The sequence below is a fragment of the Danio rerio genome, chromosome 6 (genome assembly GCF_052040795.2).
Source record: "Danio rerio strain M-AB ecotype USA chromosome 6, GRCz13ab, whole genome shotgun sequence".
Lineage (NCBI taxonomy): Eukaryota > Metazoa > Chordata > Actinopteri > Cypriniformes > Danionidae > Danio > Danio rerio.
The window spans coordinates 43914841-43930278 of NC_141026.1; the positions used below are offsets into that span (position 1 = coordinate 43914841).

The 15438-nt window shown below is 34.8% G+C and overlaps 1 long non-coding RNA gene across 1 annotated transcript; it reads left to right on the forward strand.

The window, feature by feature from the left end:
• The first annotated feature begins 7291 nt into the window (after window positions 1-7291).
• On the forward strand, window positions 7292-15127 carry LOC141386334 (uncharacterized). The gene is made up of 5 exons (XR_015494046.1): window positions 7292-7340; window positions 8819-9109; window positions 9230-9305; window positions 11342-11475; window positions 14653-15127. It is a non-coding gene; the product is annotated as an uncharacterized LOC141386334 (long non-coding RNA).
• The last annotated feature ends 311 nt before the right edge of the window (window positions 15128-15438 follow it).

Genomic DNA, 15438 nt, shown 5'->3' on the forward strand with positions numbered 1-15438 from the left:
GACTACAAAAAGAATCGATAAGAGAACTGTTTAAGTACCAAACCAATACCTGATATCGACAAAAGTAGTAATGCCGTGAAAAACTAATTGATACTCATTCCTAGCGTCAATAAGACGTCATGTTGACATTCTGTGTTTGCAGGGTAGTTCGAACAAAGTGCAAGCGTCATTTTTTACTGTATCCAGTTATCATTTAACTCAAAAAATAGTCTTTTTAATGTAAGATATATGATTCAAAGCAATTCATAATTCTCAGTTTAACGAAGAAAGAATAAAGTCTAGATTTTTCATCTCAGTTTAAATGGTAAATATAGACATAATTATCAAAAAAACAGTATATAATCTTTAAAAGTAGGCCTAATATGTCTCATGAAAAATATCGTTTCTTCTTTTTTCTTTGGTTTTGGGATGATACAACCTCTCTTCATGTACACTCTCTTTGGTAAACCCCCCAGATCCCTCCTCCCGATCTAAATATTCAATAGCCCTAGAGAAAGCAGCAGCTCCAACAAGAGAAACTCCACTGCCCCCAATCTGTCACATCATCTCGGGTTGATCTTCAGCGTTCCCCCCCTCCTCCCTGAGCTCAGCTTGAGGAGGGAAAACCCAGTCGTGAACAAAATTCGCCCGACTGACCTAGATATTCCCTTAAATACACAGAGCCCACAGCTCTAATCGCATCTTCTTCACCGATTCTACTTTTGCCAGAGGATTCGCCACTTGGCGCAATCCAATCAACATGACAGTATGCTTGCGCAGCCTAACGTTTATTACATAAAAATGGAAAACAGCAGTTATTACACACACTTTTTAATCTAAAAAATATTTCAGATTTGTGTTTAAAGACACACTCGAGCTGTTACATCATTAGTTTTATGTTTATATTTCTCACCATTAAAAAAAAGACTTCCTAGACACTATAATGCTGCCATCTTAAATTACCTTTAACAAATGAGCTTCTGTCTGAATTTCTCAGCTCTGTATCAGCATGGGCATGCTTTTTTCCGCATGTGAGGGAGACTGATTTGCACGTGCTTCTCTTTACAGTGCTGGAGAAAGACTGATTGTGGTGCCTTTCCCAAAATACAACACACAATGTACCTGAATACAGATTAGACACAAGACAGTGAAGCAAATCTGGCTCTTGTGGATGCAAGGATTAAGCTCATCTCAGGAAGTGATGCTAATTTTTAGTCATATTATGTATAATAATTTCACTTCCCAATAGGCTTCGTTTTAGCATTAGACTATTATTCATGATGCTGGGGTGCATATCTATTTCTGGCTGCTCTGAAATAGACCTTAATGAATAAGGGGTTTGGATCTATTTACAGTTAAGAATGCATGAAATGCATCATTTGATAAATAAAATGTTGTTCTTTGGTTATCCTTCTGTGATTTGCAGCTTATAGGGTTCCCATCCCAGGTAGCAAAGAATTCTGGCCCAGATTTGGCATAAATCTGGCACAGCAGGCATTCTTCCAGCACTGGCATAAAGCATGTGGGCCAAACTGGTTTGGCAGAGGTGGCACCGTCTTAAAGGCGGCACTCAATGCTTAAGCCTAATGTAAAATGTAGAATTTGGCCCAGATGATAATAATTGATATGTGGGCCGTGTAAGTTTGGCTTATCTTGACCAACATTTAAAATACATTTTTAATTATTTTACCGATCAGGTCGTTTCGAGAAAAAGCACACCTATTGCAGTGCCTAAAGTGCAATGATTCATGAGTTTATCAATTTCATTGCAGTCGAGTCACTCCAACCTAGTTCAGGCTCAGTTATGAATTACCAACTTGTCTGAGACTTGGCCCAGGTATGATCCATGTTTGACCCTTGTCTGGAAGCCAGACTTGGTTCAGTTATGTACCGTAATTCACTGTGGCATGTGGGCCATCAAAAGCTGATTGTGTTGGCCAGAGCTGGGCCAGAGATATTTAGCTATGTGGGATGCTTTTAGAAAACCTGGAAATATCAGGGAATTACTGTATGTAATTGAGGTTTCATGAAAGTTGTCCCTATTATTATTATATTTATTTTGTAGGTCTTCAGAAATGATTTTACATGCACTCAAGCTCAAAAACACTTTTATTTTTCTCATAAGATGCATTTCAGCATCAGCTTTTTTTTACTCTGTGTCTGTAGGTGTTTATTCAAAGTCTGGTTCTTGCGAAGCTCCTCCTTTCTGAGAGCATTCTTTGCTCTGATTGGTCAGTCTGATGTGATTGGTCTAGGGTTTACTGACATTATTGCATCTGTTCTAAAATCACATTGATCTTTAAGATCTTTTACATTCATAAACAAATATAAATGAGACATTTTCAAGGGGAAAAGGGTTGAATTAGGGGATTTTTTTAATGCTTTTTATATTCCGACACAATAAAAAAATTATAATAAATTATGCATTGGAGAATTATTATGTGAGAGCAGATTAAAAAATGAAAAAACATATGTGTGTTTTTTATAGGTTGGTCAGGCCAATATATAGCCTGACTGACCTATAAAAAACATACATATGTTTTTATTTTTTAACCTGCTCTTACATAATCCCAGCAGCATTTTGTTCATTGTTTGTCCCCCATTTTTGGCTAATAATTTTTAATTACTCATCAAAAATTTAAATAAAAAAGTGAGGAACAAATTAGGACATTACTATTAAACAAACAAACAAACAAACAAATAAGATAATGCTTAAGGTAACAATATTTTTTTATTTTATCACATTATTTAGTAAACTTAAACTAACTATAAAAATAATGTTTATACAGCATTTATTAATCCTAGTTAATTTAATAGTACATTATAGGGCTGCACAATATACAATATACAATATTCAGCATCGATATCGCAATGTCTGTGTCTTAAAAAGTCACATCGCAGGATGTGCAGTGTTGAGGGATTATAGATTATCAGCACAACAACTGAGAATGCATAATATTTGTTGAGTCATTGCAAATATATATAAAATAATATATATATATATATATATATATATATATATATATATATATATATATATATATATATATATATATATATATATCGCTGAAAAACAAAATATCGCAATGTCAGAGTTTTCCAACATCATCCAGCCCTACATTAAAAAGCTACATTTAAATCTGTAAAACATTTCATAAACAATACCGTAACTAACATGAACAAAGGTTAATAAATGCTGTAAAAGCTCATTATTGCTTTGTTTAATGCATAAATTTTAATAGATTAGACATTATTGCTAAGTATTACATGTAAATCCAGTAATCATTGATAGGTGAAAGATATATAAAGTGTGGGAACCCTTGCATTACAGGTTAGGTCTCATTTAGTGTGAATTTACCAGAGAAACCTTCCTTTACACATAAGGGCTAAGATAAATACTGCCCTCTGGTGGTTATACATGACATTTACCTGCTCACAGTCTCCCTCCATAGGTCAGTGCTGGTTTTGCTCACCCGTCGTCAAAGAAAAACAGTCAGACATGAAGCTGTTACAAATGTGAAACTACAGTCATATTCCTCAATGTTTCTCTTCAGCATATCCTGTCATAGTGTTCGTAATTGTAGCTTGCGCTATCAGCCGTGCACTAAAGGATCACGAAAATGTGTACAATGAAAAATTCACAATCTTGCTTACACTGTCTTAACTCATGCTGTAATCATTTGTCGTGAACAAATACTTGAGTGCTCGGCTTGTTCTGTCAGCGCATTAAAGGCATAGTTCACCCCAAAGTTAAAATTTATTCAAGAGGTTACATGAGTTTTTTTGTTCTGTTGCAAACAAAGAATGTTGATAAAGACCGATAGTCATTAGCTATACGCCCATTGTTGTTAATTCGTTCTATGGGGGAACTTGAATAACGTATTTGTTAAAAAATCCAACGTGCTCTATAGAGGTTAAAAATTGTCACTTGCTGGAAACTAGGGTAATATATGAATAGTAAAAGTGACTTTCTACAAACTGTGAAAACACTTAAAGAGATCGTTCACCCAAAAATAAAAATTCTGTCAACATTTACTCGAGCTTGAATTGTTTCAAATTAGCGGGTTTTGTACTGTCAAACACACAGACACACAAAAAGATATAAGAATAGTTTAAACCTGTAACATTCTTCAAAATATCATCTTTTGTGATGAACAGAGAAATAAATTGTCTGGAACAAGTCAAGGGTTAAATTTTTGGGGGAAATATCCCTTTAATCCCCTTTTCCTAAACAGTAAACAAGTTGTAGTATTCCCAGAGCAGAAAACGACACGGAACAAACTCTGTAATGTTATCATTAAGACATTACATGAAGTAACTATAAAAAATAACCTTGAGAATAGAATTTCACTTTTTTAAAAAAAATCTATTCAATCCCATCATCTTTTGAGGCAAAATTACATGATTTTAAGAGTTTTCTATTGTAGTTTATGTGCAAATCCATGTCATTTTAATGATTATTTCAGAATTTATCCACATCTTGGTGTTTTCATTTTGCGTTTTTATAATATATAGTAAAATGTGCATACAAGCAGGTGGATGTAAACAGCTATTTACTTCCATAGTTAGGGAAAAATACCATAGAACTAAATTCTTTAAAATATATTCTTTTGTGTTCAATAGAAGAAAGAAACCCAACAGATTTAGAACCACTAGAGACTGAGTTATCAGATTTTTGGGTGAACTATCCCTTTAAGTTCTCTCATATCTGTTGTACAGCCTGTACAGCAGCGCTAACACAACAAGACGATGTTTGATAATAATAAATGATATCAAGTTTACAGAAACTGCCATTCGAAACATGCTAAAAGAGTCTTTCATCTGTGTTGATCTCTCCTCTGCCAGTGAACTCAATCAAGGCTGTGCTGTGAAAAGCGTTTACTTTTGCTGTTAAGTTCAGCCTTCTACCCAAGCTATAATGCATTGCAGTATTTAAGGCTGATTATAGGATGTTGTATGGTACTTGCACGATTACTAAGGCACTTGGTGCATCCCTGTACTTAATAGACTGTATGTGATGTTACTGGAAGTATGATTTTGGGAATGTATGCTACATTGAGCGTGTATTGTATGTATGTACGTATGCCACAGTGGGTGTTTATTGTATGTATGCTAAGATAAAACAGAAAATATAGGCTTTCTCCTTCTCCGGACAAGATGTTCAACGGGACAAAAGTGGCGTCTGTGTGTAGTAGTGGGTTGTGAAAACTGTCATTTGGGTTTATTTGCTCCTCTGAACACTTTTTGTCTAGTAATGCTGTGTTTAATGAGTGTCTGAATGGTTGGATTAAACCCTCTGTGATGTTTATTCTACACCATCCCACTGTTTGGATGTCAACCATTCTGAAGTCCAAATAAATACTTTTTTTTGACCATATGTTTGTTGTTGATGCATTCATTTTCTTTTTAGGTAAAATCGATTGTGTGACATTTGTTCCATAATGTGTAATGGATTAGAGCTGTTCAGTATTACTATATTTCTTTGATTTAATTTGTTGATATTGAAATGTCCTAACTTAAACCTAAAATAGTTTATTTATAAACTAATTTCGAGAGGAGCATGTGCTTATGACTCACTGCGGCTGGTCTCGCATTAGGTAATGCATGATTCATCAATCATAATTCTTAACTCACTATAAATACAGTAACTAGAGTTTATTACCTCAGTCATCTTCGTATTGAAGAATCCTACCTTCCCACCCTACCACTATACTCTTTTCTTTTCCTCGATAGGGCAGCACGGCAACCCAGTGGTTAGCACTGTTGCCTCAGCAAGAATGCCACTGGTCCAAGTCTCTAACAGGCCAGTTGATGTTTCTGTGCAGAGTTTACTTGTTCTCCCTGTGCTAGTGTGAGTTTCCCTGGGTTTTCTGGTTTCCTCCCACAGTCCAAAAACTTGTGACATAGGTGAATTGATAAAAACCATATTAGCACCATAAATGAGCTCTTAATCAGTTGTACATTTCTCTGTTTTGTCATTAGCCATAGCAGGGAAGTTAGCAGGGGAGTTTTCGAGACCTACCTGAGCTCAAACTCCCCTCTTGCCCTGCAAATGGGAGGGAGCCCCGGGCTCAAGGATCTTATGAGCTCAGGGCTCTCTCCCGGGACAGCATGCCAAACACGCTTTGTATTCAATCATTAGCTAAGGGTGTACTTTTGAAATGTTTATAAAACATAAAAAGCATGCAACAATTATTAGAATTAAAGTCATATCAGTATTTTTTTTACTTGAAATGTAAAATGTCGTAAAAATGTAAAAAATTCGAACAAAATATTTTACATTTTTTTTGCTTATTGAGGGATGAAATTAAGTTAATGTACTAAAATTTATAAGCTTTAAACTGAAACAAAAGTTAATAAAACTATAGACCTTTAAAAACAGTATTACTACTACTTGTACTACTATATATATATATATATATATATATATATATATATATATATATATATATATATATATATATATATATATATATATACAGTGATTCACAAAGAATACCACAACTTTGAAAAAATATATTTAATCAAGAAACATTAAGGAACCTTGCGTAATTAATCAATGTGATGAGAACTTAAAGTTTGCCTTTTGTTCTTTGCAGAGTTCTCAATTTTCAAAGTTGTGGTATCCTTTTTTAATCATCCTGTATATTTGTTTAAATCATGTAGCATATCAATATGTAATTTCAACACTTATCATTGACTCATTTATTTTCCTCTGGCGTAGTCCTTTTATTCATCAGGGGTCACCACAGAGGAATGAACCGCCATTTTATCCAGCATATGTTTTACACATGCCCTTCCAGCTGAAACCCAGTACTGGGAAACATCCATACACACTCCTTCTCTACGGCCAATTTAGTTTATTCAATTCATATAACTGCATGTCTTTGGACTGTGGGGGAAGCCGTAGCACCTGGATGAAACCCATGCCAACACGGGGACAACATTCAAACTCCACACAGAAATGCCAACTGACCCAGCCGGGACTCGAACCAGCGACCTTCATGCTATGAGGTGATAGTGCTACCAGTCACCGTGTCGCCTTTAACATTTATCATTTTAATAATAAACTTTAGTAGAAATAATGCAGTCATGTGTGCTTAATTGTCACAAAAAAGTTATAAATGTCACACGTAATTTAATAAAACGTGATAATATAAGAGTTTTCATTAGATTTTCCTATTCATTTCCTGGAATGCAGTGTTTTTGTATTAGCGCTCAACAAGCTCACTTGCAGTATTGATGGTGACCGCTAGATGGCAGGAGACGATTAGCTCTGGATAACAGTCTTTGGCGGGCTGTTTGTGGCGCCAAATGTGGTCGGTCCAGACTGAGGCAATAAAGACTGCATTAAGCCCGCGGTGATTCCGATGTCCTCAAAGTGTATTTCCCTTTCTCTGCCACAGCGATATACTGCCAATCAATTATTAATTTGTCATATAATGCTACACAATCAGCCGTGAAGTGTAGATAAACAAAATCCCATTTGTTACACCCGAGGGACTCTTAATAAACAAGACGTAAACATGAACAATTTTAGCTCTCTCTTCCCTTTTAGTGACTTGATTTACTGCTTAATCTATGCTCTGCTTCAAGTTTCCCTCTTTTGAGGACATTTGACAGTTTGAGGTAACTATGCTTCCCACATGGTCATTTTATAGTAATAGTCAAGACACTTCAAGACAAGTTGGCTTGTCATTTCAACAATATACAGTGCAGTACAGAGTGAAACGAAACAAAGTTCTTTCAGGACCAAGGTGCTACATCAAACTACACAATTTGAAAACATAACACAGGACTAAGCACTAATATAAAAAAGTAGAAAAATTTAATATAATGAGATAAGATAAAATAAGAATAAGAGCACAAAGTGCTCTTAGTGCTAATAGTGTTTTTAAACCATACCAAGTGTATTAAACAATTAATAGTATTTACAACACTTGGTAAGTGAATGAAACAGCAACTATCGTGAACTAATAAACTTAAATAACACTGAAGTATACTATAGTATTTACTAATATTTATGCCTATTAGTAGTTTAGTATTAATTATATAATAATTGTACTATCACAGTAAATAATCACCTCAACAGATAAATGTTCTTTACTATCCTCGCAGTGCTGTCTCATACGTTAATATTAGGTTAGAATTAGGTTGTGATGTCAGGTGACCAAAATTCAATGTCTAGTCAGCATCTAAGGACATCGTTATTTTGACGTTTAAAATTATTGTGTCAAATGAGTGTTGGAAAGTGACCAAAATTCAAAGTCGAGCCAACATCTTAAACCAACGCCATATGGACGTCAAATACTGATATTTATTAAGCCAACGTCATAGTGGTAACGTCCCCACAATGTAATGTAATGTGTATTTATACAGCACATTTATCATAGTGTATGGCCATACACCCAAAGCACTTCACAATCATGAGAGGGGTCTCTCTACACCATCACCCAGTGTACTGCATCCATTTGGATGATGCGACGGCAGCCACAGGACATCGGCGCCATTGCGCTTACCACACACCAGCTATAGGGGGAGTGGATATATCCAATTCTGTGGATGGGGATAATTGGGAGGCCATGATGGGTAAGGGCCAAAGAAGGGAATTTGGCTAAGGCACCAGGATTACACTCTTACTCTTTACAAGAAGTGCTGTGGGATTTTTTAAAGTCCACAGAGTCAGGACCTTGGTTGGACGACTCATCCGAAAGACGGCACTCACTGACAGTATAGTGTCCCCTTCACTTTACTGGGGCATTAGGCCTCTGCGTTCTGTGAGTCAAGCTGTAATGTCAAGCTGTAACATCATTAAACGTTGATATTTGGTTATTTTTAGGTTGGATGTTGGACATTGATGTCAGCCTGATGTTGGGTTGTGATGTCAAACCATATTTAATTTCAAAACAAAATCCAGCTTCCCCACGACGTTAGGGTACAGCATCAGTCTGACATCATGTTGACGTCCTTTGCCTGCTGGGATGGTTCAAAAACGCTTGTGGGCCGATTATGAGGATTCTTTTCATGTGGGTTTAGCTTAGGGCCGGAGTGGGACTCATTTTCAGCCCTGGAGTTTCAAGCCAGACCGGCCCACCTGAGTTCACGACTGATTCCAATTCAGTTTCTAATGGTACTATCACGTCTTTTTAAAAAAAAAAAAAAGATGCTTTAGAAATTAAAATGTTTAACAACCCTGGCAGTATTATATGTCTTTACAATAAAAAAAAAAAAATTTATAACAATTTTACAGGTGAGATTCGAACACAGGTCCGCGGCGTTGAAACCCATCGTGCTTACCACTGGACCACAATGGCACTATAACTGAGGTTATAAAACATAAGTAATGACTTGTGACCCTTAAGACACAGCACTACTTTCTTTTGATGGCTCAATCTTTTTCTCCCCTTTTTAGATTTCTGATCAAATTATGTCAGATTAATTAATGTAGTGAATCATTTGATTTTCATTGAGCAGGTGTATTGTTCATTAATATCAATTATTCAAATTCTTATATTCACTAAAGTGCCGCTGTTTGGGGTCGATAGTTACATTACATCATCATCATTAACGTTAGTTAACCTGAAGGCTGCATTTTGCTCACGGGGCTACGAGAAAATAAATAAAAAGAGCGGCACTGCGGCAAAATAATGAATAAAAAGAGTAAAGCTATGGTCAAATGAACAAATAGATGAAAAAAAGTGTGACTGCTGAGAGTGCAAGCAGCTAGGGACACCGGCCCTCGCGGCCAAAAAACAGACCAGCCCACCGGGAATTCTCCCGGTCCTCCCGATTAGCCAATCCGGGCCTGGTTTAGCTGATTAAATAAGGTTTGGTGTAGGCTACAGTAATTCTATATGTAAAATATGCAGTCAAGTTATTAGATATTCATAACAGTTTGTTAATTACTATAACGTATTACGTAATCTAACATTACAAAATACCCCCTTTTTTGTAAACTGCTTTATAATAAGGCCTAATGATGGATTAAGGGTACAAATGATTTCTCAGATGTTTAAAAATAGGTTCAACTTTTATCTAGTAGGATACAAATGTGTTTAGATTTTTCCTCTTCAAATTTCTGCCTTGCACTCGACCTCTTATAAATAAAAGCGTTTCCTCAGTGCTGCTGTGATTGTGAGCTTGAAGTATGAAGTGTTATGACAGCAGAGCTTGGTAGGGTGGATAAATGTTCAAAGCCACCAAGAGCCTTTCAAAACAACATGAAACTGACATTCAAGATCAACACAAGGCACTGGGGAAAAGTTCAGTCTTATAACACAGACTTATGTATGGTTTGCTCAGTGTAGTTCTGCTGTTTCAGAATGATCGAATGAGCTCCAAACTAGATTTGCTTTTTACAAAATGATAAATAAATTCAACCTGTTAGAATTCGTAGGACAAGTTGGCTGCAAATGATTGATCTAAAATCGCATCCTGTCTTAAGGATTTATTTTATTTCCATAAAAATATTAATGTGTGTAATTGGAATTTAGTCTATATGTACTACATTTGCCCTGTTGTTATTGTCATATTTGTTGGTATCAAATTTTCTTGTTGTAATAATTGTTGAAGTTTTTATCATAATGATGACAAAAAATGCAAAATAAAAAACATTATTTTGTGCTCAGAGTTCAAGTTTGAGTCTATCGAAATAAATGTGAAAGCAGCAGCTGATCATGCAGTACTATTTATAGAAATCCAAGATACAACAATGCATACTACATAAATAAATTACAAGTTAATGTTTTGATTTTAAATATCTATCAAAATATGTCATATATGTACATATACTGTTGTGAAATGTTTTATATATGAATATGACAGGATGTCTGTGCCCTGAACAGTTTGAGGAGCCAGCCCAGATGCCTTCGAGCCCAGAGAAGTTAACAGCGCTTCTGGACACTGTTAACATAGGGCTTTTTTTTTTGGCACAGAACAGTTTTCACTGGCATTTGTGGATGTAACTGTAATGTGGTATTTATTTGGAATGTGTTGCAGGTCTGAATGACAGGAAAGGATGTATATTTACAAATGAAAAAAAGTTGACCAAACAAAACATTAATTGTTATTATGATATTTAATTTAGGCGTTGTATTAAAGTACATTTTTTGGTATTGTGACAACCTTACCTTACATTATATGCACTATCTTATGCAAGATAATTATAATGATGCTAAAAATCCAGTTTTAAAATCACAAGAATAACAGATGTTTTACATTGTTTTACAATTTTACAATTTTACTGTATTTTTTTAATCAAAAGATTGCAGCATTTTTTGAGTCAAATGATCTTCTTTTAAAATGATTAAAACAATACCACTAATCTCAAACTTGTGTATCTACTGTATGTTTCGATTCACAGGACTGTGTGTGTGCCCACTGGCCCAACCAACGTAAAACAAACAAAACAAAACGAAATGGGTAGCATCGCTCTCTGGGTGACAGGATTGGCTCCAGGTCAGATTAGAGCGAAAACATGGGATGTATAAACTTTAGGTGCCATTCCCACCTCTCCTCCATCTGACATCTAGAGTGTTACACCTTTCAGATCTGACAGCTTTAACTCTGCAACACTAAAGGCTACGAAACCACAGAGAATAAGCCCAGATTCTAGGGGTGATAATAGAATGATGGTTGCACCCTTACAACAGGATATTCACAGAGCTTTCTGCAAACACCTTGAGTTTAACAATCTAGTTTTACAGAGCAGAGAGAGGCCTTTATCATTATATGAGCTAATCAGGCAAAAGTTATGTTTGGTTCATTTAACTATTAGCAATGGGTAAATGCATAATAAAGTGTGGATGGAACCATGTGACTAAATTATATTTTTTAAGTTAATGGGTTACATTTTTAGTATCTATCTATCTATCTATCTATCTATCTATCTATCTATCTATCTATCTATCTATCTATCTATCTATCTATCTATCTATCTATCTGTCTGTCTGTCTGTCTGTCTGTCTGTCTGTCTGTCTGTCTGTCTGTCTGTCTGTCTGTCTGTCTGTCTGTCTGTCTGTCTGTCTGTCTGTCTGTCTGTCTGTCTGTCTGTCTGTGTAAGGTATAATCAACAGATTGCTGTAAATTAAAATATAAACAAAGGATTGCCTCTGCATTGCATCAGATGGTTAAAATCCTTTTATACTTGACAAGCTGTTGATTATATTACATAGTATGTGGTCGTTTGCCAGGTTATTGACAGCTTAAAACTAGTTTTGCTGTTTGCAGCGCAACATTTGATCTAATTAGGCTCAGTTATGACATGTTAGATATCCTAGTCCCTACTTTTAATTAGTGATAGGCAGAGAGAGAAAGATACAGGCTTATTTATTACCTCCTAGTAACGCATATTAGCTACCTCTTCGCAAGTACAGTGCTCAGCATACAGTATATAAGTACACCCCTCACAAATCTATCTTATAAATTCCTATTTTTAATAGGAAGCTGTACATTATTATATTTGTGCATGTACATTGGATTAGTCAGTAATGAAGCCAAATCTGTAGCTTATGATAACAGTCCAAAAACTACACATCTAAATATATATGTTATAAAAAATATTAAATACAAATTTTAAAAAGAGGAAAAATCTAGACAAGCAAAAAATGGACAAAACTTTAGTTAAAATTTTGTAACGTTTTTTTTTTCTTCAATATTTTGCTTGAATTTAATTGCATTATCTTTAACTTTCTAAATATGTTAAGGTGACTAAAATATTATTTTAATAAATCTATCTGTTTAATAAATTTGTTTTGTTCAAATGCACCAAAATACATTGCCTATATCATACATAGCAGAAGTGTTCTGCAATACAGTATGAACACATTATGTTCATTGTATTTATATTTTGATGTAAGTACATAGTATTTAAGGCCACTTAATAGAAAGTGGGCCCAACAATTTTATTGCCCATGTTCCAGTTAATAATTCAAGCTGTGGAATAGAGAAAATACAGGGTTGCAATGTTTTTTTAATTTTAAAAATACTCGAGATGTGAATGCACAGTCGACACACTCTTAAAATGAATAGCTCTGATTCACAATTGTGAGCAACGTTTAATTATAAATTACGGTATGATCATACTCATTTGACCTATATTTAGGTGTATTACTTTTACTGTCTTTGTATTGTATTATGTATTTCATCTAAATTAGCTGTTTATTATTTATTTAATGAGGTATAATCCATGCATGTGCTAAACTGCATGTCTGCTTTATTACAAGTTTTTTGTATAGCACAACTAAAAACAACCTGGAAACTGGAACAATGTGCTTCCCAATAAATAAAATCCATAAGCAACAACAGTAAGTCAAAGACAAAAAAACAAGTTTAAAAAAATACAAAAGAATAAAAGAATATGAAAAAAACTTTTACCCGCTCAAAAGCCAGTAAAATATGAAATAAAAACCAGTTTGCGTGTTAAAAGCTGTCAAAGAGGAATGCTTTAACTTTGATTTAAAACCAAACAGAGATGGTGCTAAATCTAATTAAAAATCTTCATTGGAAAATCAATCTTTAATTTTGAGATTCCTCCGTCAAATAAACTCTTTTTCATGTGGGAAATATGCACATATTTGCTCTTATAAGTGCAGAAAGAATATAATATAAACACTTTCGCTTACAGTTTTTTATGATAATCAAATTGCCCTATTTATAGTCTGCATGAAATCAAAACTGACAACATTTATATTAAGGCCTTTAACAATTTAAATGATCAGCTCAGAAACATTCTAAACCCTGTAAACCCTGTATTTTCTTAAATAACATTTTGTCTGTTTATACTGTAATGACAAGCATATGTTCATAAACATTTACAGATACACATAATATTATATAATATTATTATATATAATATTATTATAACAATAATATTTATATAATAATATAATAGTAATATATATAATCATATTTCACATTGTACATTCCTAAACCCCTTGTTAATGTTTTTATTTGCAGTGTCAGTGTCCCTGACTGGATGAAAACAGTATGTTCATATACTGGTAAGACATGATTTCCATGACTCCTGATGAAACATTGAGGACTTGTGAAGTGAAAAGATTGTTCAGGGCAAGAAACTGAAGAGTATTTACAACATTATTACCTTATATGACATAAGGGATGAGGATGAGCGCAACTTTTTTCAGTTTCATGCACAGACTGACCATTTAGCTTTATAAGACCTCAGTGTAAATCAGTATGCACTTCTTAAGTATGCTGTTTTGGAGCATAACAAAACAATGAAATGAATTATTCATTCTTTACCTAAAAAATACATCAGTTGTGGTCAATGTATTCTAAGTTGCACATGCATTGGCATTAGGCATACAAACAGCACTTACTACTCAAATAATTCTGAATGAATCCAGATGGTTTAGGCTTGGGGGTTTGCATTCAGTGTAAATTAAGCAGAATTATTTATACTGCTACTTTAATGACATGAATTATAATAGGATTGCCTGGTTTGAATTAACATTAATAATCTGTATTAACCGCTATACAGAAATAATAATCGGGAAGAGGACGTTGTGTGAGTTTCTCTAATTTGGCTTTTTTCTCTGCAGTGTTAAGCAAGCAAATGAGCACATTCACCTTAATTACGATTAATTGTTATTTTTTATGTCAGAACAAGACATGTTATAATATCTTTCAATCTCTTGTCTTCTCTCATTTCAGCTTTATTGGGGCAAATGAACTGCTGGCAGTCACTGTGCTAATGGAAAACCCTTGAGAACAACTGCCATCTGAATTGCATAATGTACTGTCATTATAAAATGTGTTTGCTCAACAGCGGAGAAAACAACAGATATTGAGATCCAAAGACTAGAAAATTTCATTTGGTTGTGATGGACTGTGTTTTGTGCTTGTTTTAGAGAACTGGGTTTGGGTCTGAGTTTATGATGGTTCTATGTATATTTTCTGATACTTAAAGGATTTGTTGAAGTAAAAATAAAAATTCTGTTAATTACTCACCCTCACCTTGTTCCAAACCTCTTGAGTCCATCATCCATTGTTCGAATGCACCATGGCGTGACACAACTGACTCTTAAGGGAACGATAGATGAGACTCTGATTGGTTGAATGCTATGTCCAAAACATAGCCATAACTCATTAAGAGAATGAGCACAACTCTTTTAGACCATGTAAAATAGCAAAAGTGGATTTGGACACTCCCTTAGTGCTTTGACGTCAGTTTTCTCTCCTCAGTGTCAGTATAGGGCGCACATTCATGAGAGCGCTCTCATGAATGCATATACTGGCTGTTTCCTAATTGCAAGAAGGCAGAGAATGGACCTGCGTTCTCGTGGAGATCGGTCTTGCCAGGTTACCTTAGGTTACGAACTCTGAAGACCGCGAGAACACAGAACGCATCCTCTGAAAAAAGAGATGCTGCATTTTTCCTGATGGTCACATGAACTTCACACGGAAAATTATTTAAACATTACAGCATTCCTACAATGA